The sequence below is a fragment of the Phoenix dactylifera genome, chromosome 4, assembly GCF_051530095.1.
Source record: "Phoenix dactylifera cultivar Ajwa chromosome 4, Ajwa_hap1_PhDact_Kaust_v1.1, whole genome shotgun sequence".
Classification (NCBI taxonomy): domain Eukaryota; kingdom Viridiplantae; phylum Streptophyta; class Magnoliopsida; order Arecales; family Arecaceae; genus Phoenix; species Phoenix dactylifera.
Window position 1 is genome coordinate 34,691,825 of NC_143193.1, and position 18,289 is coordinate 34,710,113.

At 49.3% G+C, this 18,289-nt stretch overlaps 37 non-coding genes and 12 pseudogenes across 37 annotated transcripts; all 49 read right to left on the reverse strand.

Annotated features, from left to right (window-relative positions):
- Positions 1-36: 36 nt before the first annotated feature.
- On the reverse strand, positions 37-155 carry LOC149756435 (5S ribosomal RNA). Its single transcript, XR_016403844.1, has one exon. It is a non-coding gene; the product is annotated as a 5S ribosomal RNA (ribosomal RNA).
- A 248-nt stretch (positions 156-403) lies between these two features.
- On the reverse strand, positions 404-522 carry LOC149756436 (5S ribosomal RNA). Its single transcript, XR_016411751.1, has one exon. It is a non-coding gene; the product is annotated as a 5S ribosomal RNA (ribosomal RNA).
- Positions 523-768: 246 nt separating this feature from the next.
- LOC149756437 (5S ribosomal RNA) lies at positions 769-887 on the reverse strand. The gene has a single exon (XR_016412524.1). It is a non-coding gene; the product is annotated as a 5S ribosomal RNA (ribosomal RNA).
- A 246-nt stretch (positions 888-1,133) lies between these two features.
- Positions 1,134-1,252, reverse strand: LOC149756438 (5S ribosomal RNA). The gene has a single exon (XR_016402251.1). It is a non-coding gene; the product is annotated as a 5S ribosomal RNA (ribosomal RNA).
- A 246-nt stretch (positions 1,253-1,498) lies between these two features.
- On the reverse strand, positions 1,499-1,617 carry LOC149756439 (5S ribosomal RNA). The gene has a single exon (XR_016409033.1). It is a non-coding gene; the product is annotated as a 5S ribosomal RNA (ribosomal RNA).
- A 246-nt stretch (positions 1,618-1,863) lies between these two features.
- Positions 1,864-1,982, reverse strand: LOC149756440 (5S ribosomal RNA). Its single transcript, XR_016402629.1, has one exon. It is a non-coding gene; the product is annotated as a 5S ribosomal RNA (ribosomal RNA).
- A 246-nt stretch (positions 1,983-2,228) lies between these two features.
- Positions 2,229-2,347, reverse strand: LOC149756441 (5S ribosomal RNA). Its single transcript, XR_016404240.1, has one exon. It is a non-coding gene; the product is annotated as a 5S ribosomal RNA (ribosomal RNA).
- Positions 2,348-2,593: 246 nt separating this feature from the next.
- Positions 2,594-2,712, reverse strand: LOC149756442 (5S ribosomal RNA). The gene has a single exon (XR_016412535.1). It is a non-coding gene; the product is annotated as a 5S ribosomal RNA (ribosomal RNA).
- A 247-nt stretch (positions 2,713-2,959) lies between these two features.
- Positions 2,960-3,078, reverse strand: LOC149756443 (5S ribosomal RNA). The gene has a single exon (XR_016408428.1). It is a non-coding gene; the product is annotated as a 5S ribosomal RNA (ribosomal RNA).
- A 246-nt stretch (positions 3,079-3,324) lies between these two features.
- LOC149756444 (5S ribosomal RNA) lies at positions 3,325-3,443 on the reverse strand. Its single transcript, XR_016412546.1, has one exon. It is a non-coding gene; the product is annotated as a 5S ribosomal RNA (ribosomal RNA).
- A 246-nt stretch (positions 3,444-3,689) lies between these two features.
- On the reverse strand, positions 3,690-3,808 carry LOC149756445 (5S ribosomal RNA; annotated as a pseudogene).
- Positions 3,809-4,054: 246 nt separating this feature from the next.
- On the reverse strand, positions 4,055-4,173 carry LOC149756446 (5S ribosomal RNA). Its single transcript, XR_016403845.1, has one exon. It is a non-coding gene; the product is annotated as a 5S ribosomal RNA (ribosomal RNA).
- A 248-nt stretch (positions 4,174-4,421) lies between these two features.
- LOC149756447 (5S ribosomal RNA) lies at positions 4,422-4,540 on the reverse strand. Its single transcript, XR_016411752.1, has one exon. It is a non-coding gene; the product is annotated as a 5S ribosomal RNA (ribosomal RNA).
- A 246-nt stretch (positions 4,541-4,786) lies between these two features.
- On the reverse strand, positions 4,787-4,905 carry LOC149756448 (5S ribosomal RNA). The gene has a single exon (XR_016412556.1). It is a non-coding gene; the product is annotated as a 5S ribosomal RNA (ribosomal RNA).
- A 246-nt stretch (positions 4,906-5,151) lies between these two features.
- LOC149756449 (5S ribosomal RNA) lies at positions 5,152-5,270 on the reverse strand. The gene has a single exon (XR_016402252.1). It is a non-coding gene; the product is annotated as a 5S ribosomal RNA (ribosomal RNA).
- Positions 5,271-5,518: 248 nt separating this feature from the next.
- LOC149756450 (5S ribosomal RNA) lies at positions 5,519-5,637 on the reverse strand (annotated as a pseudogene).
- Positions 5,638-5,882: 245 nt separating this feature from the next.
- Positions 5,883-6,001, reverse strand: LOC149756451 (5S ribosomal RNA). The gene has a single exon (XR_016403573.1). It is a non-coding gene; the product is annotated as a 5S ribosomal RNA (ribosomal RNA).
- A 246-nt stretch (positions 6,002-6,247) lies between these two features.
- On the reverse strand, positions 6,248-6,366 carry LOC149756452 (5S ribosomal RNA; annotated as a pseudogene).
- A 246-nt stretch (positions 6,367-6,612) lies between these two features.
- On the reverse strand, positions 6,613-6,731 carry LOC149756453 (5S ribosomal RNA). The gene has a single exon (XR_016403403.1). It is a non-coding gene; the product is annotated as a 5S ribosomal RNA (ribosomal RNA).
- A 246-nt stretch (positions 6,732-6,977) lies between these two features.
- On the reverse strand, positions 6,978-7,096 carry LOC149756454 (5S ribosomal RNA; annotated as a pseudogene).
- A 246-nt stretch (positions 7,097-7,342) lies between these two features.
- LOC149756455 (5S ribosomal RNA) lies at positions 7,343-7,461 on the reverse strand. Its single transcript, XR_016403846.1, has one exon. It is a non-coding gene; the product is annotated as a 5S ribosomal RNA (ribosomal RNA).
- A 248-nt stretch (positions 7,462-7,709) lies between these two features.
- On the reverse strand, positions 7,710-7,828 carry LOC149756456 (5S ribosomal RNA). The gene has a single exon (XR_016411753.1). It is a non-coding gene; the product is annotated as a 5S ribosomal RNA (ribosomal RNA).
- Positions 7,829-8,074: 246 nt separating this feature from the next.
- On the reverse strand, positions 8,075-8,193 carry LOC149756457 (5S ribosomal RNA). The gene has a single exon (XR_016412567.1). It is a non-coding gene; the product is annotated as a 5S ribosomal RNA (ribosomal RNA).
- Positions 8,194-8,439: 246 nt separating this feature from the next.
- LOC149756458 (5S ribosomal RNA) lies at positions 8,440-8,558 on the reverse strand. The gene has a single exon (XR_016402254.1). It is a non-coding gene; the product is annotated as a 5S ribosomal RNA (ribosomal RNA).
- A 248-nt stretch (positions 8,559-8,806) lies between these two features.
- LOC149756459 (5S ribosomal RNA) lies at positions 8,807-8,925 on the reverse strand (annotated as a pseudogene).
- A 245-nt stretch (positions 8,926-9,170) lies between these two features.
- Positions 9,171-9,289, reverse strand: LOC149756460 (5S ribosomal RNA). Its single transcript, XR_016412578.1, has one exon. It is a non-coding gene; the product is annotated as a 5S ribosomal RNA (ribosomal RNA).
- Positions 9,290-9,535: 246 nt separating this feature from the next.
- Positions 9,536-9,654, reverse strand: LOC149756461 (5S ribosomal RNA; annotated as a pseudogene).
- A 246-nt stretch (positions 9,655-9,900) lies between these two features.
- LOC149756462 (5S ribosomal RNA) lies at positions 9,901-10,019 on the reverse strand. Its single transcript, XR_016403405.1, has one exon. It is a non-coding gene; the product is annotated as a 5S ribosomal RNA (ribosomal RNA).
- Positions 10,020-10,266: 247 nt separating this feature from the next.
- On the reverse strand, positions 10,267-10,385 carry LOC149756463 (5S ribosomal RNA; annotated as a pseudogene).
- Positions 10,386-10,631: 246 nt separating this feature from the next.
- Positions 10,632-10,750, reverse strand: LOC149756464 (5S ribosomal RNA). The gene has a single exon (XR_016412589.1). It is a non-coding gene; the product is annotated as a 5S ribosomal RNA (ribosomal RNA).
- A 246-nt stretch (positions 10,751-10,996) lies between these two features.
- LOC149756465 (5S ribosomal RNA) lies at positions 10,997-11,115 on the reverse strand. Its single transcript, XR_016412599.1, has one exon. It is a non-coding gene; the product is annotated as a 5S ribosomal RNA (ribosomal RNA).
- Positions 11,116-11,361: 246 nt separating this feature from the next.
- On the reverse strand, positions 11,362-11,480 carry LOC149756466 (5S ribosomal RNA; annotated as a pseudogene).
- A 246-nt stretch (positions 11,481-11,726) lies between these two features.
- On the reverse strand, positions 11,727-11,845 carry LOC149756467 (5S ribosomal RNA). The gene has a single exon (XR_016403406.1). It is a non-coding gene; the product is annotated as a 5S ribosomal RNA (ribosomal RNA).
- Positions 11,846-12,092: 247 nt separating this feature from the next.
- On the reverse strand, positions 12,093-12,211 carry LOC149756468 (5S ribosomal RNA; annotated as a pseudogene).
- Positions 12,212-12,457: 246 nt separating this feature from the next.
- LOC149756469 (5S ribosomal RNA) lies at positions 12,458-12,576 on the reverse strand. The gene has a single exon (XR_016412606.1). It is a non-coding gene; the product is annotated as a 5S ribosomal RNA (ribosomal RNA).
- A 248-nt stretch (positions 12,577-12,824) lies between these two features.
- Positions 12,825-12,943, reverse strand: LOC149756470 (5S ribosomal RNA). The gene has a single exon (XR_016412782.1). It is a non-coding gene; the product is annotated as a 5S ribosomal RNA (ribosomal RNA).
- A 246-nt stretch (positions 12,944-13,189) lies between these two features.
- On the reverse strand, positions 13,190-13,308 carry LOC149756471 (5S ribosomal RNA). Its single transcript, XR_016400434.1, has one exon. It is a non-coding gene; the product is annotated as a 5S ribosomal RNA (ribosomal RNA).
- A 246-nt stretch (positions 13,309-13,554) lies between these two features.
- On the reverse strand, positions 13,555-13,673 carry LOC149756472 (5S ribosomal RNA; annotated as a pseudogene).
- A 246-nt stretch (positions 13,674-13,919) lies between these two features.
- LOC149756473 (5S ribosomal RNA) lies at positions 13,920-14,038 on the reverse strand. Its single transcript, XR_016412612.1, has one exon. It is a non-coding gene; the product is annotated as a 5S ribosomal RNA (ribosomal RNA).
- Positions 14,039-14,861: 823 nt separating this feature from the next.
- On the reverse strand, positions 14,862-14,980 carry LOC148708639 (5S ribosomal RNA). The gene has a single exon (XR_015978073.2). It is a non-coding gene; the product is annotated as a 5S ribosomal RNA (ribosomal RNA).
- Positions 14,981-15,224: 244 nt separating this feature from the next.
- LOC148710830 (5S ribosomal RNA) lies at positions 15,225-15,343 on the reverse strand (annotated as a pseudogene).
- A 246-nt stretch (positions 15,344-15,589) lies between these two features.
- Positions 15,590-15,708, reverse strand: LOC148708641 (5S ribosomal RNA). Its single transcript, XR_015981251.2, has one exon. It is a non-coding gene; the product is annotated as a 5S ribosomal RNA (ribosomal RNA).
- Positions 15,709-15,955: 247 nt separating this feature from the next.
- LOC148708642 (5S ribosomal RNA) lies at positions 15,956-16,074 on the reverse strand. Its single transcript, XR_015981231.2, has one exon. It is a non-coding gene; the product is annotated as a 5S ribosomal RNA (ribosomal RNA).
- Positions 16,075-16,320: 246 nt separating this feature from the next.
- On the reverse strand, positions 16,321-16,439 carry LOC148708643 (5S ribosomal RNA). The gene has a single exon (XR_015982186.1). It is a non-coding gene; the product is annotated as a 5S ribosomal RNA (ribosomal RNA).
- Positions 16,440-16,686: 247 nt separating this feature from the next.
- On the reverse strand, positions 16,687-16,805 carry LOC148708644 (5S ribosomal RNA; annotated as a pseudogene).
- Positions 16,806-17,051: 246 nt separating this feature from the next.
- On the reverse strand, positions 17,052-17,170 carry LOC148708645 (5S ribosomal RNA). Its single transcript, XR_015983892.2, has one exon. It is a non-coding gene; the product is annotated as a 5S ribosomal RNA (ribosomal RNA).
- A 245-nt stretch (positions 17,171-17,415) lies between these two features.
- LOC148708646 (5S ribosomal RNA) lies at positions 17,416-17,534 on the reverse strand. The gene has a single exon (XR_015979443.2). It is a non-coding gene; the product is annotated as a 5S ribosomal RNA (ribosomal RNA).
- A 248-nt stretch (positions 17,535-17,782) lies between these two features.
- On the reverse strand, positions 17,783-17,901 carry LOC148708647 (5S ribosomal RNA). The gene has a single exon (XR_015980569.2). It is a non-coding gene; the product is annotated as a 5S ribosomal RNA (ribosomal RNA).
- A 246-nt stretch (positions 17,902-18,147) lies between these two features.
- Positions 18,148-18,266, reverse strand: LOC148710838 (5S ribosomal RNA). Its single transcript, XR_015980267.2, has one exon. It is a non-coding gene; the product is annotated as a 5S ribosomal RNA (ribosomal RNA).
- Positions 18,267-18,289: the final 23 nt, after the last annotated feature.

An 18,289-nucleotide genomic window follows, 5' to 3' on the forward strand; every position in this document is an offset into this window, starting at 1 on the left:
ATTATCAAAAAATAAAAAAGCGGGCAAAAAATAAAAGGGGTGCAACACGAGGACTTCCCAGGGGGTCACCCATCCTAGTACTACTCTCGCCCAAGCACGCTTAACTGCGGAGTTCTGATGGGATCCTGTGCATTAGTGCTGGTATGATCGCACCCATGACATGCCCATCGAAACTCCCTTTTATGACAAAGCAGCAGACCTCGACGGCCCGAGACATTCGCGCCGCCGGGGCCGTTCTGGCGTAGGATTCAACGCGCTGGTCCCGCTATGCGGCATGGCACCGCCAGTCTCCGGACTCAGTTTATTTTCGGGGGAAAAAAATTATCCGAAGAGGAAAAGCCAAAAGCCGAAAAATTAAAAATAAATATCATCAAAAAATAAAAAAGTGGAGAAAAAAATAAAAAGGGTGCAACACGAGGACTTCCCAGGGGGTCACCCATCCTAGTACTACTCTCGCCCAAGCACGCTTAACTGCGGAGTTCTGATGGGATCCGGTGCATTAGTGCTGGTATGATCGCACCCATGACATTCCCTTCGAAACTCCCTTTTATGACAAAGCAGCAGACCTCGACGGCCCGAGACATTCGCGCTGCCGGGGCCGTTCTGGCGTAGGATTCAACGCGCTGTTCCGCTATGCGGCATGGCACCGCGAGTCTCCGGACTCAGTTTATTTTCGGGGGAAAAAAATTATCCGAAGAGGAAAAGCCAAAAGCCGAAAAATTAAAAATAAATATTATCAAAAAATAAAAAAGCGGGCAAAAAATAAAAGGGGTGCAACACGAGGACTTCCCAGGGGGTCACCCATCCTAGTACTACTCTCGCCCAAGCACGCTTAACTGCGGAGTTCTGATGGGATCCGGTGCATTAGTGCTGGTATGATCGCACCCATGACATGCCCATCGAAACACCCTTTTATGACAAAGCAGCAGACCTCGACGGCCCGAGACATTCGCGCTGCCGGGGCCGTTCTGGCGTAGGATTCAATGCGCTGTTCCGCTATGCGGCATGGCACCGCGAGTCTCCGGACTCAGTTTATTTTCGAGGGAAAAAAATTATCCGAAGAGGAAAAGCCAAAAGCCAAAAAATTAAAAATAAATGTTATCAAAAAAGAAAAAAGCGGGCAAAAAATAAAAGGGGTGCAACACGAGGACTTCCCAGGGGGTCACCCATCCTAGTACTACTCTCGCCCAAGCACGCTTAACTGCGAAGTTCTGATGGGATCCGGTGCATTAGTGCTGGTATGATCGCACCCATGATATGCCCTTCGAAACTCCCTTTTATGACAAAGCAGCAGACCTCGACGGCCCGAGACATTCGCGCTGCCGGGGTCGTTCTGGCGTAGGATTCAACGCGCTGGTCCCGCTATGCGGCATGGCACCGCCAGTCTCCGGACTCAGTTTATTGTCGGGGGAAAAAATTATCCGAAGAGGAAAAGCCAAAAGCCAAAAAATTAAAAATAAATATTATCAAAAAATAAAAAAGCGGGCAAAAAATAAAAAGGGTGCAATATGAGGACTTCCCAGGGGGTCACCCATCCTAGTACTACTCTCGCCTAAGCACGCTTAACTGCGGAGTTCTGATAGGATCCGGTGCATTAGTGCTGGTATGATCGCACCCAAGACATGCCCTTCGAAACTCCCTTTTATGACAAAGCAGCAGACCTCGACGGCCCGAGACATTCGCGCTGCCGGGGCCGTTCTGGCGTAGGATTCAACATGCTGTTCCGCTATGCGGCATGGCACCGCGAGTCTCCGGACTCAGTTTATTTTCGGGGGAAAAAAATTATCCGAAGAGGAAAAGCCAAAAGCCGAAAAATAAAAAATAAATGTTATCAAAAAATAAAACAGCGGGCAAAAAATAAAAGGGGTGCAACACGAGGACTTCCCAGGGGGTCACCCATCCTAGTACTACTCTCGCCCAAGTACGCTTAACTGCGGAGTTCTGATGGGATCCGGTGCATTAGTGCTGGTATGATCGCACCCATGACATGCCCTTCGAAACTCCCTTTTATGACAAAGCAGCAGACCTTGATGGCCCGAGACATTCGCGCTGCCGGGGCCATTCTGGCGTAGGATTCAACGCGCTGTTCCGCTATGCGGCATGGCACCGCCAGTCTCCGGACTCAGTTTATTTTCGGGGGGAAAAAATTATCCGAAGAGGAAAAGCCAAAAGCCAAAAAATTAAAAATAAATATTATCAAAAAATAAAAAAGCGGGCAAAAAATAAAAAGGGTGCAACACGAGGACTTCCCAGGGGGTCACCCATCCTAGTACTACTCTCGCCCAAGCACGCTTAACTGCGGAGTTCTGATCGGATCCGGTGCATTAGTGCTGGTATGATCGCACCCATGACATGCCCTTCGAAACTCCCTTTTATGACAAAGCAGCAGACCTCGACGGCCCGAGGCATTTGCGCTGCCGGGGCCGTTCTGGCGTAGGATTCAACGCGCTGTTCCGCTATGCGGCATGGCACCGCGAGTCTCCGGACTCAGTTTATTTTCGAGGGAAAAAAATTATCCGAAGAGGAAAAGCCAAAAGCCAAAAAATTAAAAATAAATGTTATCAAAAAAGAAAAAAGCGGGCAAAAAATAAAAGGGGTGCAACACGAGGACTTCCCAGGGGGTCACCCATCCTAGTACTACTCTCGCCCAAGCACGCTTAACTGCGGAGTTCTGATGGGATCCGGTGCATTAGTGCTGGTATGATCGCACCCATGATATGCCCTTCGAAACTCCCTTTTATGACGAAGCAGCAGACCTCGACGGCCCGAGACATTCGCGCTGCCGGGGCCGTTCTGGCGTAGGATTCAACGCGCTGGTCCCGCTATGCGGCATGGCACCGCCAGTCTCCGGACTCAGTTTATTGTCGGGGGAAAAAAATTATCCTAAGAGGAAAAGCCAAAAGCCAAAAAATTAAAAATAAATGTTATCAAAAAATAAAAAAGCGGGCAAAAAATAAAAAGGGTGCAACATGAGGATTTCCCAGGGGATCACCCATCCTAGTACTACTCTCGCCCAAGCACGCTTAACTGCGGAGTTCTGATAGGATCCGGTGCATTAGTGCTGGTATGATCGCACCCAAGACATGCCCTTCGAAACTCCCTTTTATGACAAAGCAGCAGACCTCGACGGCCCGAGACATTCGCGCTGCCGGGGCCGTTCTAGCGTAGGATTCAACACGCTGTTCCGCTATGCGGCATGGCACCGCCAGTCTCCGAACTCAGTTTATTTTCGGGGGAAAAAAATTATCCGAAGAGGAAAAGCCAAAAGCCGAAAAATAAAAAATAAATGTTATCAAAAAATAAAAAAGCGGGCAAAAAATAAAAGGGGTGCAACACGAGGACTTCCCAGGGGGTCACCCATCCTAGTACTACTCTCGCCCAAGCACGCTTAACTGCGGAGTTCTGATGGGATCCGGTGCATTAGTGCTGGTATGATCGCACCCATGACATTCCCTTCGAAACTCCCTTTTATGACAAAGCAGCAGACCTCGACGGCCCGAGACATTCGCGCTGCCGGGGCCGTTCTGGCGTAGGATTCAACGCGCTGTTCCGCTATGCGGCATGGCACCGCCAGTCTCCGGACTCAGTTTATTTTCGGGGGGAAAAAATTATCCGAAGAGGAAAAGCCAAAAGCCAAAAAATTAAAAATAAATATTATCAAAAAATAAAAAAGCGGGCAAAAAATAAAAAGGGTGCAACACGAGGACTTCCCAGGGGGTCACCCATCCTAGTACTTCTCTCGCCCAAGCACGCCTAACTGCGGAGTTATGATGGGATCCGGTGCATTAGTGCTGGTATGATCGCACCCATGACATGCCCTTCGAAACTCCCTTTTATGACAAAGCAGCAGACCGCGACGTCCCGAGACATTCGCGCTACCTGGGCCGTTCTGGCGTAGGATTCAACGCGCTGTTCCGCTATGCGGCATGGCACCGCGAGTCTCCGGACTCAGTTTATTTTCGGGGGAAAAAAATTATCCGAAGAGGAAAAGCCAAAAGCCGAAAAATTAAAAATAAATATTATCAAAAAATAAAAAAGCGGGCAAAAAATAAAAGGGGTGCAACACGAGGACTTCCCAGGGGGTCACCCATCCTAGTACTACTCTCGCCCAAGCACGCTTAACTGCGGAGTTCTGATGGGATCCTGTGCATTAGTGCTGGTATGATCGCACCCATGACATGCCCATCGAAACTCCCTTTTATGACAAAGCAGCAGACCTCGACGGCCCGAGACATTCGCGCCGCCGGGGCCGTTCTGGCGTAGGATTCAACGCGCTGGTCCCGCTATGCGGCATGGCACCGCCAGTCTCCGGACTCAGTTTATTTTCGGGGGAAAAAAATTATCCGAAGAGGAAAAGCCAAAAGCCGAAAAATTAAAAATAAATATCATCAAAAAATAAAAAAGTGGAGAAAAAAATAAAAAGGGTGCAACACGAGGACTTCCCAGGGGGTCACCCATCCTAGTACTACTCTCGCCCAAGCACGCTTAACTGCGGAGTTCTGATGGGATCCGGTGCATTAGTGCTGGTATGATCGCACCCATGACATTCCCTTCGAAACTCCCTTTTATGACAAAGCAGCAGACCTCGACGGCCCGAGACATTCGCGCTGCCGGGGCCGTTCTGGCGTAGGATTCAACGCGCTGTTCCGCTATGCGGCATGGCACCGCGAGTCTCCGGACTCAGTTTATTTTCGGGGGAAAAAAATTATCCGAAGAGGAAAAGCCAAAAGCCGAAAAATTAAAAATAAATATTATCAAAAAATAAAAAAGCGGGCAAAAAATAAAAGGGGTGCAACACGAGGACTTCCCAGGGGGTCACCCATCCTAGTACTACTCTCGCCCAAGCACGCTTAACTGCGGAGTTCTGATGGGATCCGGTGCATTAGTGCTGGTATGATCGCACCCATGACATGCCCATCGAAACACCCTTTTATGACAAAGCAGCAGACCTCGACGGCCCGAGACATTCGCGCTGCCGGGGCCGTTCTGGCGTAGGATTCAATGCGCTGTTCCGCTATGCGGCATGGCACCGCGAGTCTCCGGACTCAGTTTATTTTCGAGGGAAAAAAATTATCCGAAGAGGAAAAGCCAAAAGCCAAAAAATTAAAAATAAATGTTATCAAAAAAGAAAAAAGCGGGCAAAAAATAAAAGGGGTGCAACACGAGGACTTCCCAGGGGGTCACCCATCCTAGTACTACTCTCGCCCAAGCACGCTTAACTGCGAAGTTCTGATGGGATCCGGTGCATTAGTGCTGGTATGATCGCACCCATGATATGCCCTTCGAAACTCCCTTTTATGACAAAGCAGCAGACCTCGACGGCCCGAGACATTCGCGCTGCCGGGGCCGTTCTGGCGTAGGATTCAACGCGCTGGTCCCGCTATGCGGCATGGCACCGCAAGTCTCCGGACTCAGTTTATTGTCGGGGGAAAAAAATTATCCTAAGAGGAAAAGCCAAAAGCCAAAAAAATTAAAAATAAATGTTATCAAAAAATAAAAAAGCGGGCAAAAAATAAAAAGGGTGCAACATGAGGACTTCCCAGGGGATCACCCATCCTAGTACTACTCTCGCCCAAGCACGCTTAACTGCGGAGTTCTGATAGGATCCGGTGCATTAGTGCTGATATGATCGCACCCAAGACATGCCCTTCGAAACTCCCTTTTATGACAAAGCAGCAACCTCGACGGCCCGAGACATTCGCGCTGCCGGGGCCGTTCTGGCGTAGGATTCAACACGCTGTTCCGCTATGCGGCATGGCACCGCCAGTCTCCGGACTTAGTTTATTTTCGGGGGAAAAAAATTATCCGAAGAGGAAAAGCCAAAAGCCGAAAAATAAAAAATAAATGTTATCAAAAAATAAAAAAGCGGGCAAAAAATAAAAGGGGTGCAACACGAGGACTTCCCAGGGGGTCACCCATCCTAGTACTACTCTCGCCCAAGCACGCTTAACTGCGGAGTTCTGATGGGATCCGGTGCATTAGTGCTGCTATGATCGCACCCATGACATTCCCTTCGAAACTCCCTTTTATGACAAAGCAGCAGACCTCGACGGCCCGAGACATTCGCGCTGCCGGGGCCGTTCTGGCGTAGGATTCAACGCGCTGTTCCGCTATGCGGCATGGCACCGCCAGTCTCCGGACTCAGTTTATTTTCGGGGGGAAAAAATTATCCGAAGAGGAAAAGCCAAAAGCCAAAAAATTAAAAATAAATATTATCAAAAAATAAAAGAGCGGGCAAAAAATAAAAAGGGTGCAACACGAGGACTTCCCAGGGGGTCACCCATCCTAGTACTTCTCTCGCCCAAGCACGCCTAACTGCAGAGTTATGATGGGATCCGGTGCATTAGTGCTGGTATGATCGCACCCATGACATGCCCTTCGAAACTCCCTTTTATGACAAAGCAGCAGACCGCGACGTCCCGAGACATTCGCGCTGCCGGGGCCGTTCTGGCGTAGGATTCAACGCGCTGTTCCGCTATGCGGCATGGCACCGCGAGTCTCCGGACTCAGTTTATTTTCGGGGTAAAAAAATTATCCGAAGAGGAAAAGCCAAAAGCCGAAAAATTAAAAATAAATATTATCAAAAAATAAAAAAGCGGGCAAAAAATAAAAGGGGTGCAACACGAGGACTTCCCAGGGGGTCACCCATCCTAGTACTACTCTCGCCCAAGCACGCTTAACTGCTGAGTTCTGATGGGATCCGGTGCATTAGTGCTGGTATGATCGCACCCATGATATGCCCTTCGAAACTCCCTTTTATGACAAAGCAGCAGACCTCGACGGCCCGAGACATTCGCGCTGCCGGGGCCGTTCTGGCGTAGGATTCAACGCGCTGTTCCGCTATGCGGCATGGCACCGCCAGTCTCCGGACTCAGTTTATTTTCGGGGGGAAAAAATTATCCGAAGAGGAAAAGCCAAAAGCCAAAAAATTAAAAATAAATATTATCAAAAAATAAAAAAGCGGGCAAAAAATAAAAAGGGTGCAACACGAGGACTTCCCAGGGGGTCACCCATCCTAGTACTTCTCTCGCCCAAGCACGCCTAACTGCGGAGTTATGATGGGATCCGGTGCATTAGTGCTGGTATGATCGCACCCATGACATGCCCTTCGAAACTCCCTTTTATGACAAAGCAGCAGACCGCGACGTCCCGAGACATTCGCGCTGCCTGGGCCGTTCTGGCGTAGGATTCAACGCGCTGTTCCGCTATGCGGCATGGCACCGCGAGTCTCCGGACTCAGTTTATTTTCGGGGGAAAAAAATTATCCGAAGAGGAAAAGCCAAAAGCCGAAAAATTAAAAATAAATATTATCAAAAAATAAAAAAGCGGGCAAAAAATAAAAGGGGTGCAACACGAGGACTTCCCAGGGGGTCACCCATCCTAGTACTACTCTCGCCCAAGCACGCTTAACTGCGGAGTTCTGATGGGATCCTGTGCATTAGTGCTGGTATGATCGCACCCATGACATGCCCATCGAAACTCCCTTTTATGACAAAGCAGCAGACCTCGACGGCCCGAGACATTCGCGCCGCCGGGGCCGTTCTGGCGTAGGATTCAACGCGCTGGTCCCGCTATGCGGCATGGCACCGCCAGTCTCCGGACTCAGTTTATTTTCGGGGGAAAAAAATTATCCGAAGAGGAAAAGCCAAAAGCCGAAAAATTAAAAATAAATATCATCAAAAAATAAAAAAGTGGAGAAAAAAATAAAAAGGGTGCAACACGAGGACTTCCCAGGGGGTCACCCATCCTAGTACTACTCTCGCCCAAGCACGCTTAACTGCGGAGTTCTGATGGGATCCGGTGCATTAGTGCTGGTATGATCGCACCCATGACATTCCCTTCGAAACTCCCTTTTATGACAAAGCAGCAGACCTCGACGGCCCGAGACATTCGCGCTGCCGGGGCCGTTCTGGCGTAGGATTCAACGCGCTGTTCCGCTATGCGGCATGGCACCGCGAGTCTCCGGACTCAGTTTATTTTCGGGGGAAAAAAATTATCCGAAGAGGAAAAGCCAAAAGCCGAAAAATTAAAAATAAATATTATCAAAAAATAAAAAAGCGGGCAAAAAATAAAAGGGGTGCAACACGAGGACTTCCCAGGGGGTCACCCATCCTAGTACTACTCTCGCCCAAGCACGCTTAACTGCGGAGTTCTGATGGGATCCGGTGCATTAGTGCTGGTATGATCGCACCCATGACATGCCCATCGAAACACCCTTTTATGACAAAGCAGCAGACCTCGACGGCCCGAGACATTCGCGCTGCCGGGGCTGTTCTGGCGTAGGATTCAATGCGCTGTTCCGCTATGCGGCATGGCACCGCGAGTCTCCGGACTCAGTTTATTTTCGAGGGAAAAAAATTATCCGAAGAGGAAAAGCCAAAAGCCAAAAAATTAAAAATAAATGTTATCAAAAAAGAAAAAAGCGGGCAAAAAATAAAAGGGGTGCAACACGAGGACTTCCCAGGGGGTCACCCATCCTAGTACTACTCTCGCCCAAGCACGCTTAACTGCGAAGTTCTGATGGGATCCGGTGCATTAGTGCTGGTATGATCGCACCCATGATATGCCCTTCGAAACTCCCTTTTATGACAAAGCAGCAGACCTCGACGGCCCGAGACATTCGCGCTGCCGGGGCCGTTCTGGCGTAGGATTCAACGCGCTGGTCCCGCTATGCGGCATGGCACCGCAAGTCTCCGGACTCAGTTTATTGTCGGGGGAAAAAAATTATCCTAAGAGGAAAAGCCAAAAGCCAAAAAAATTAAAAATAAATGTTATCAAAAAATAAAAAAGCGGGCAAAAAATAAAAAGGGTGCAACATGAGGACTTCCCAGGGGATCACCCATCCTAGTACTACTCTCGCCCAAGCACGCTTAACTGCGGAGTTCTGATAGGATCCGGTGCATTAGTGCTGATATGATCGCACCCAAGACATGCCCTTCGAAACTCCCTTTTATGACAAAGCAGCAACCTCGACGGCCCGAGACATTCGCGCTGCCGGGGCCGTTCTGGCGTAGGATTCAACACGCTGTTCCGCTATGCGGCATGGCACCGCCAGTATCCGGACTTAGTTTATTTTCGGGGGAAAAAAATTATCCGAAGAGGAAAAGCCAAAAGCCGAAAAATAAAAAATAAATGTTATCAAAAAATAAAAAAGCGGGCAAAAAATAAAAGGGGTGCAACACGAGGACTTCCCAGGGGGTCACCCATCCTAGTACTACTCTCGCCCAAGCACGCTTAACTGCGGAGTTCTGATGGGATCCGGTGCATTAGTGCTGGTATGATCGCACCCATGACATTCCCTTCGAAACTCCCTTTTATGACAAAGCAGCAGACCTCGACGGCCCGAGACATTCGCGCTGCCGGGGCCGTTCTGGCGTAGGATTCAACGCGCTGTTCCGCTATGCGGCATGGCACCGCCAGTCTCCGGACTCAGTTTATTTTCGGGGGGAAAAAATTATCCGAAGAGGAAAAGCCAAAAGCCAAAAAATTAAAAATAAATATTATCAAAAAATAAAAGAGCGGGCAAAAAATAAAAAGGGTGCAACACGAGGACTTCCCAGGGGGTCACCCATCCTAGTACTTCTCTCGCCCAAGCACGCCTAACTGCAGAGTTATGATGGGATCCGGTGCATTAGTGCTGGTATGATCGCACCCATGACATGCCCTTCGAAACTCCCTTTTATGACAAAGCAGCAGACCGCGACGTCCCGAGACATTCGCGCTGCCGGGGCCGTTCTGGCGTAGGATTCAACGCGCTGTTCCGCTATGCGGCATGGCACCGCGAGTCTCCGGACTCAGTTTATTTTCGGGGTAAAAAAATTATCCGAAGAGGAAAAGCCAAAAGCCGAAAAATTAAAAATAAATATTATCAAAAAATAAAAAAGCGGGCAAAAAATAAAAGGGGTGCAACACGAGGACTTCCCAGGGGGTCACCCATCCTAGTACTACTCTCGCCCAAGCACGCTTAACTGCTGAGTTCTGATGGGATCCGGTGCATTAGTGCTGGTATGATCGCACCCATGATATGCCCTTCGAAACTCCCTTTTATGACAAAGCAGCAGACCTCGACGGCCCGAGACATTCGCGCTGCCGGGGCCGTTCTGGCGTAGGATTCAACGCGCTGGTCCCGCTATGCGGCATGGCACCGCAAGTCTCCGGACTCAGTTTATTGTCGGGGGAAAAAAATTATCCTAAGAGGAAAAGCCAAAAGCCAAAAAATTAAAAAAAAATATTATCAAAAAATAAAAAAGCGGGCAAAAAATAAAAAGGGTGCAACATGAGGACTTCCCAAGGGATCACCCATCCTAGTACTACTCTCGCCCAAGCACACTTAACTGCGGAGTTCTGATAGGATCCGGTGCATTAGTGCTGGTATGATCGCACCCAAGACATGCCCTTCGAAACTCCCTTTTATGACAAAGCAGCAGACCTCGACGGCCCGAGACATTCGCGCTGCCGGGGCCGTTCTGGCGTAGGATTCAATACGCTGTTCCGCTATGCGGCATGGCACCGCCAGTCTCCGGACTCAGTTTATTTTCGGGGGAAAAAAATTATCCGAAGAGGAAAAGCCAAAAGCCGAAAAATAAAAAATAAATGTTATCAAAAAATAAAAAAGCGGGCAAAAAATAAAAGGGGTGCAACACGAGGACTTCCCAGGGGGTCACCCATCCTAGTACTACTCTCGCCCAAGCACGCTTAACTGCGGAGTTCTGATGGGATCCGGTGCATTAGTGCTGGTATGATCGCACCCATGACATTCCCTTCGAAACTCCCTTTTATGACAAAGCAGCAGACCTCGACGGCCCGAGACATTCGCGCTGCCGGGGCCGTTCTGGCGTAGGATTCAACGCGCTGTTCCGCTATGCGGCATGGCACCGCGAGTCTCCGGACTTAGTTTATTTTCGGGGGAAAAAAATTATCCGAAGAGGAAAAGCCAAAAGCCGAAAAATTAAAAATAAATATTATCGAAAAATAAAAAAGCGGGCAAAAAATAAAAGGGGTGCAACACGAGGACTTCCCAGGGGGTCACCCATCCTAGTACTACTCTCGCCCAAGCACGCTTAACTGCGGAGTTCTGATGGGATCCGGTGCATTAGTGCTGGTATGATCGCACCCATGACATTCCCTTCGAAACTCCCTTTTATGACAAAGCAGCAGACCTCGACGGCCCGAGACATTCGCGCTGCCGGGGCCGTTCTGGCGTAGGATTCAACGCGCTGTTCCGCTATGCGGCATGGCACCGCCAGTCTCCGGACTCAGTTTATTTTCGGGGGAAAAAAATTATCCGAAGAGGAAAAGCCAAAAGCCAAAAAATTAAAAATAAATATTATCAAAAAATAAAAGAGCGGGCAAAAAATAAAAAGGGTGCAACACGAGGACTTCCCAGGGGGTCACCCATCCTAGTACTTCTCTCGCCCGAGCACGCCTAACTGCGGAGTTATGATGGGATCCGGTGCATTAGTGCTGGTATGATCGCACCCATGACATGCCCTTCGAAACTCCCTTTTATGACAAAGCAGCAGACCGCGACGTCCCGAGACATTCGCGCTGCCGGGGCCGTTCTGGCGTAGGATTCAACGCGCTGTTCCGCTATGCGGCATGGCACCGCGAGTCTCCGGACTCAGTTTATTTTCGGGGTAAAAAAATTATCCGAAGAGGAAAAGCCAAAAGCCGAAAAATTAAAAATAAATATTATCAAAAAATAAAAAAGCGGGCAAAAAATAAAAGGGGTGCAACACGAGGACTTCCCAGGGGGTCACCCATCCTAGTACTACTCTCGCCCAAGCACGCTTAACTGCTGAGTTCTGATGGGATCCGGTGCATTAGTGCTGGTATGATCGCACCCATGATATGCCCTTCGAAACTCCCTTTTATGACAAAGCCGCAGACCTCGACGGCCTGAGACATTCGCGCTGCCGGGGCCGTTCTGGCGTAGGATTCAACGCGCTGGTCCCGCTATGCGGCATGGCACCGCAAGTCTCCGGACTCAGTTTATTGTCGGGGGAAAAAAATTATCCTAAGAGGAAAAGCCAAAAGCCAAAAAATTAAAAATAAATATTATCAAAAAATAAAAAAGCGGGCAAAAAATAAAAAGGGTGCAACATGAGGACTTCCCAAGGGATCACCCATCCTAGTACTACTCTCGCCCAAGCACACTTAACTGCGGAGTTCTGATAGGATCCGGTGCATTAGTGCTGGTATGATCGCACCCAAGACATGCCCTTCGAAACTCCCTTTTATGACAAAGCAGCAGACCTCGACGGCCCGAGACATTCGCGCTGCCGGGGCCGTTCTGGCGTAGGATTCAATACGCTGTTCCGCTATGCGGCATGGCACCGCCAGTCTCCGGACTCAGTTTATTTTCGGGGGAAAAAAATTATCCGAAGAGGAAAAGCCAAAAGCCGAAAAATAAAAAATAAATGTTATCAAAAAATAAAAAAGCGGGCAAAAAATAAAAGGGGTGCAACACGAGGACTTCCCAGGGGGTCACCCATCCTAGTACTACTCTCGCCCAAGCACGCTTAACTGCGGAGTTCTGATGGGATCCGGTGCATTAGTGCTGGTATGATCGCACCCATGACATGCCAATCGAAACTCCCTTTTATGACAAAGCAGCAGACCTCGACGGCCCGAGACATTCGCGCCGCCGGGGCCGTTCTGGCGTAGGATTCAACGCGCTGGTCCCGCTATGCGGCATGGCACCGCCAGTCTCCGGGCTCAGTTTATTTTTGGGGAAAAAAAATTATCCGAAGAGGAAAAGCCAAAAGCCGAAAAATTAAAAATAAATATTATCAAAAAATAAAAAAGTGGAGAAAAAAATAAAAAGGGTGCAACACGAGGACTTCCCAAGGGGTCACCCATCCTAGTACTACTCTCGCCCAAGCACGCTTAACTGCGGAGTTCTGATGGGATCCGGTGCATTAGTGCTGGTATGATCGCACCCATGACATGCCCTTCGAAACTCCCTTTTATGACAAAGCAGCAGACCTCGACGGCCCGAGACATTCGCGCTGCCGGGGCCGTTCTAGCGTAGGATTCAACGCGCTGTTCCGCTATGCGGCATGGCACCGCGAGTCTCCGGACTCAGTTTATTTTCGGGGGAAAAAAATTATCCGAAGAGGAAAAGCCAAAAGCCGAAAAATAAAAAATAAATATTATCAAAAAATAAAAAAGCGGGCAAAAAATAAAAGGGGTGCAACACGAGGACTTCCCAGGGGGTCACCCATCCTAGTACTACTCTCGCCCAAGCACGCTTAACTGCGGAGTTCTGATGGGATCCGGTGCATTAGTGCTGGTATGATCACACCCATGACATTCCCTTCGAAACTCCCTTTTATGACAAAGCAGCAGACCTCGACGGCCCGAGACATTCGCGCTGCCGGGGCCGTTCTGGCGTAGGATTCAACGCGCTGTTCCGCTATGCGGCATGGCACCGCCAGTCTCCGGACTCAGTTTATTTTCGGGGGGAAAAAATTATCCGAAGAGGAAAAGCCAAAAGCCAAAAAATTAAAAATAAATATTATCAAAAAATAAAAAAGCGGGCAAAAAATAAAAAGGGTGCAACACGAGGACTTCCCAGGGGGTCACCCATCCTAGTACTTCTCTCGCCCAAGCACGCCTAACTGCGGAGTTATGATGGGATCCGGTGCATTAGTGCTGGTATGATCGCACCCATGACATGCCCTTCGAAACTCCCTTTTATGACAAAGCAGCAGACCGCGACGTCCCGAGACATTCGCGCTGCCGGGGCCGTTCTGGCGTAGGATTCAACGCGCTGTTCCGCTATGCGGCATGGCACCGCGAGTCTCCGGACTCAGTTTATTTTCGGGGGAAAAAAATTATCCGAAGAGGAAAAGCCAAAAGCCGAAAAATTAAAAATAAATATTATCAAAAAATAAAAAAGCGGGCAAAAAATAAAAGGGGTGCAACACGAGGACTTCCCAGGGGGTCACCCATCCTAGTACTACTCTCGCCCAAGCACGCTTAACTGCGGAGTTCTGATGGGATCCGGTGCATTAGTGCTGGTATGATCGCACCCATGACATGCCCATCGAAACTCCCTTTTATGACAAAGCAGCAGACCTCGACGGCCCGAGACATTCGCGCCGCCGGGGCCGTTCTGGCGTAGGATTCAACGCGCTGGTCCCGCTATGCGGCATGGCACCGCCAGTCTCCGGGCTCAGTTTATTTTTGGAGAAAAAAAATTATCCGAAGAGGAAAAGCCAAAAGCCGAAAAATTAAAAATAAATATTATCAAAAAATAAAAAAGTGGAGAAAAAAATAAAAAGGGTGCAACACGAGGACTTCCCAAGGGGTCACCAAGGGACAAGAGACTATTTGTTCACAGCTTCACATCCTAGTGCCAAGGTGCCCAGCTAAAGCCAAAGGGCTGATTCAATATCACCGGAGTCGTGAACAGAGAAAGCCTCGTCTACCGCTCCTCGGGTCAACACCAAGGCAAGATCGATGCCTATAGCCTTCGTGCCAAGGAAAGACGTCCAAAAGCATCAATAGCTTCTTCTTCTATAAGATCTGTAGTACTACTCTCGCCCAAGCACGCTTAACTGCGGAGTTCTGATGGGATCCGGTGCATTAGTGCTGGTATGATCGCACCCATGACATGCCCTTCGAAACTCCCTTTTATGACAAAGCAGCAGACCTCGACGGCCCGAGACATTCGCGCTGCCGGGGCCGTTCTAGCGTAGGATTCAACGCGCTGTTCCGCTATGCGGCATGGCACCGCGAGTCTCCGGACTCAGTTTATTTTCGGGGGAAAAAAATTATCCGAAGAGGAAAAGCCAAAAGCCGAAAAATAAAAAATAAATGTTATCAAAAAATAAAAAAGCGGGCAAAAAATAAAAGGGGTGCAACACGAGGACTTCCCAGGGGGTCACCCATCCTAGTACTACTCTCGCCCAAGCACGCTTAACTGCGGAGTTCTGATGGGATCCGGTGCATTAGTGCTGGTATGATCACACCCATGACATTCCCTTCGAAACTCCCTTTTATGACATAGCAGCAGACCTCGACGGCCCGAGACATTCGCTGCCGGGGCCGTTCTGGCGTAGGATTCAACGCGCTGTTCCGCTATGCGGCATGGCACCGCCAGTCTCCGGACTCAGTTTATTTTCGGGGGGAAAAAATTATCCGAAGAGGAAAAGCCAAAAGCCAAAAAATTAAAAATAAATATTATCAAAAAATAAAAAAGCGGGCAAAAAATAAAAAGGGTGCAACACGAGGACTTCCCAGGGGGTCACCCATCCTAGTACTTCTCTCGCCCAAGCACGCCTAACTGCGGAGTTATGATGGGATCCGGTGCATTAGTGCTGGTATGATCGCACCCATGACATGCCCTTCGAAACTCCCTTTTATGACAAAGCAGCAGACCGCGACGTCCCGAGACATTCGCGCTGCCGGGGCCGTTCTGGCGTAGGATTCAACGCGCTGTTCCGCTATGCGGCATGGCACCGCGAGTCTCCGGACTCAGTTTATTTTCGGGGGAAAAAAATTATCCGAAGAGGAAAAGCCAAAAGCCGAAAAATTAAAAATAAATATTATCAAAAAATAAAAAAGCGGGCAAAAAATAAAAGGGGTGCAACACGAGGATTTCCCAGGGGGTCACCCATCCTAGTACTACTCTCGCCCAAGCACGCTTAACTGCGGAGTTCTGATGGGATCCGGTGCATTAGTGCTGGTATGATCGCACCCATGACATGCCCATCGAAACTCCCTTTTATGACAAAGCAGCAGACCTCGACGGCCCGAGACATTCGCGCCGCCGGGGCCGTTCTGGCGTAGGATTCAACGCGCTGGTCCCGCTATGCGGCATGGCACCGCCAGTCTCCGGGCTCAGTTTATTTTCGGGGGAAAAAAATTATCCGAAGAGGAAAAGCCAAAAGCCGAAAAATTAAAAATAAATATTATCAAAAAATAAAAAAGCGGGCGAAAAATAAAAGGGGTGCAACACGAGGACTTCCCAGGGGGTCACCCATCCTAGTACAACTCTCGCCCAAGCACGCTTAACTGCGGAGTTCTGATGGGATCCGGTGCATTAGTGCTGGTATGATCGCACCCATGACATGCCCATCGAAACACCCTTTTATGACAAAGCAGCAGACCTCGACGGCCCGAGACATTCGCGCTGCCGGGGCCGTTCTGGCGTAGGATTCAATGCGCTGTTCCGCTATGCGGCATGGCACCGCGAGTCTCCGGACTCAGTTTATTTTCGAGGGAAAAAAATTATCCGAAGAGGAAAAGCCAAAAGCCAAAAAATTAAAAATAAATGTTATCAAAAAAGAAAAAAGCGGGCAAAAAATAAAAGGGGTGCAACACGAGGACTTCCCAGGGGGTCACCCATCCTAGTACTACTCTCGCCCAAGCACGCTTAACTGCGGAGTTCTGATGGGATCCGGTGCATTAGTGCTGGTATGATCGCACCCATGATATGCCCTTCGAAACTCCCTTTTATGACAAAGCAGCAGACCTCGACGGCCCGAGACTTTCGCGCTGCCGGGGCCGTTCTGGCGTAGGATTCAACGCGCTGGTCCCGCTATGCGGCATGGCACCGCCAGTCTCCGGACTCAGTTTATTGTCGGGGGAAAAAAATTATCCTAAGAGGAAAAGCCAAAAGCCAAAAAATTAAAAATAAATATTATCAAAAAATAAAAAAGCGGGCAAAAAATAAAAAGGGTGCAACATGAGGACTTCCCAAGGGATCACCCATCCTAGTACTACTCTCGCCCAAGCACACTTAACTGCGCAGTTCTGATAGGATCCGGTGCATTAGTGCTGGTATGATCGCACCCAAGACATCCCCTTCGAAACTCCCTTTTATGACAAAGCAGCAGACCTCGACGGCCCGAGACATTCGCGCTGCCGGGGCCGTTCTGGCGTAGGATTCAACACGCTGTTCCGCTATGCGGCATGGCACCGCCAGTCTCCGGACTCAGTTTATTTTCGGGGGAAAAAAATTATCCGAAGAGGAAAAGCCAAAAGCCGAAAAATAAAAAATAAATGTTATCAAAAAATAAAAAAGCGGGCAAAAAATAAAAGGGGAGCAACACGAGGACTTCCCAGGGGGTCACCCATCCTAGTACTACTCTCGCCCAAGCACGCTTAACTGCGGAGTTCTGATGGGATCCGGTGCATTAGTGCTGGTATGATCGCACCCATGACATTCCCTTCGAAACTCCCTTTTATGACAAAGCAGCAGACCTCGACGGCCCGAGACATTCGCGCTGCCGGGGCCGTTCTGGCGTAGGATTCAACGCGCTGTTCCGCTATGCGGCATGGCACCGCGAGTCTCCGGACTCAGTTTATTTTCGGGGGAAAAAATTATCCGAAGAGGAAAAGCCAAAAGCCGAAAAATTAAAAATAAATATTATCAAAAAATAAAAAAGCGGGCAAAAAATAAAAGGGGTGCAACACGAGGACTTCCCAGGGGGTCACCCATCCTAGTACTACTCTCGCCCAAGCACGCTTAACTGCGGAGTTCTGATGGGATCCGGTGCATTAGTGCTGGTATGATCGCACCCATGACATGCCCATCGAAACTCTCTTTTATGACAAAGCAGCAGACCTCGACGGCCCGAGACATTCGCGCCGCCGGGGCCGTTCTGGCGTAGGATTCAACGCGCTGGTCCCGCTATGCGGCATGGCACCGCCAGTCTCCGGGCTCAGTTTATTTTTGGGGAAAAAAAATTATCCGAAGAGGAAAAGCCAAAAGCCGAAAAATTAAAAATAAATATTATCAAAAAATAAAAAAGTGGAGAAAAAAATAAAAAGGGTGCAACACGAGGACTTCCCAAGGGGTCACCCATCCTAGTACTACTCTCGCCCAAGCACGCTTAACTGCGGAGTTCTGATGGGATCCGGTGCATTAGTGCTGGTATGATCGCACCCATGACATGCCCTTCGAAACTCCCTTTTATGATAAAGCAGCAGACCTCGACGGCCCGAGACATTCGCGCTGCCGGGGCCGTTCTGGCGTAGGATTCAACGCGCTGTTCCGCTATGCGGCATGGCACCGCGAGTCTCCGGACTCAGTTTATTTTCGGGGGAAAAAAATTATCCGAAGAGGAAAAGCCAAAAGCCGAAAAATAAAAAATAAATGTTATCAAAAAATAAAAAAGCGGGCAAAAAATAAAAGGGGTGCAACACGAGGACTTCCCAGGGGGTCACCCATCCTAGTACTACTCTCGCCCAAGCACGCTTAACTGCGGAGTTCTGATAGGATCCGGTGCATTAGTGCTGGTATGATCGCACCCATGACATTCCCTTCGAAACTCCC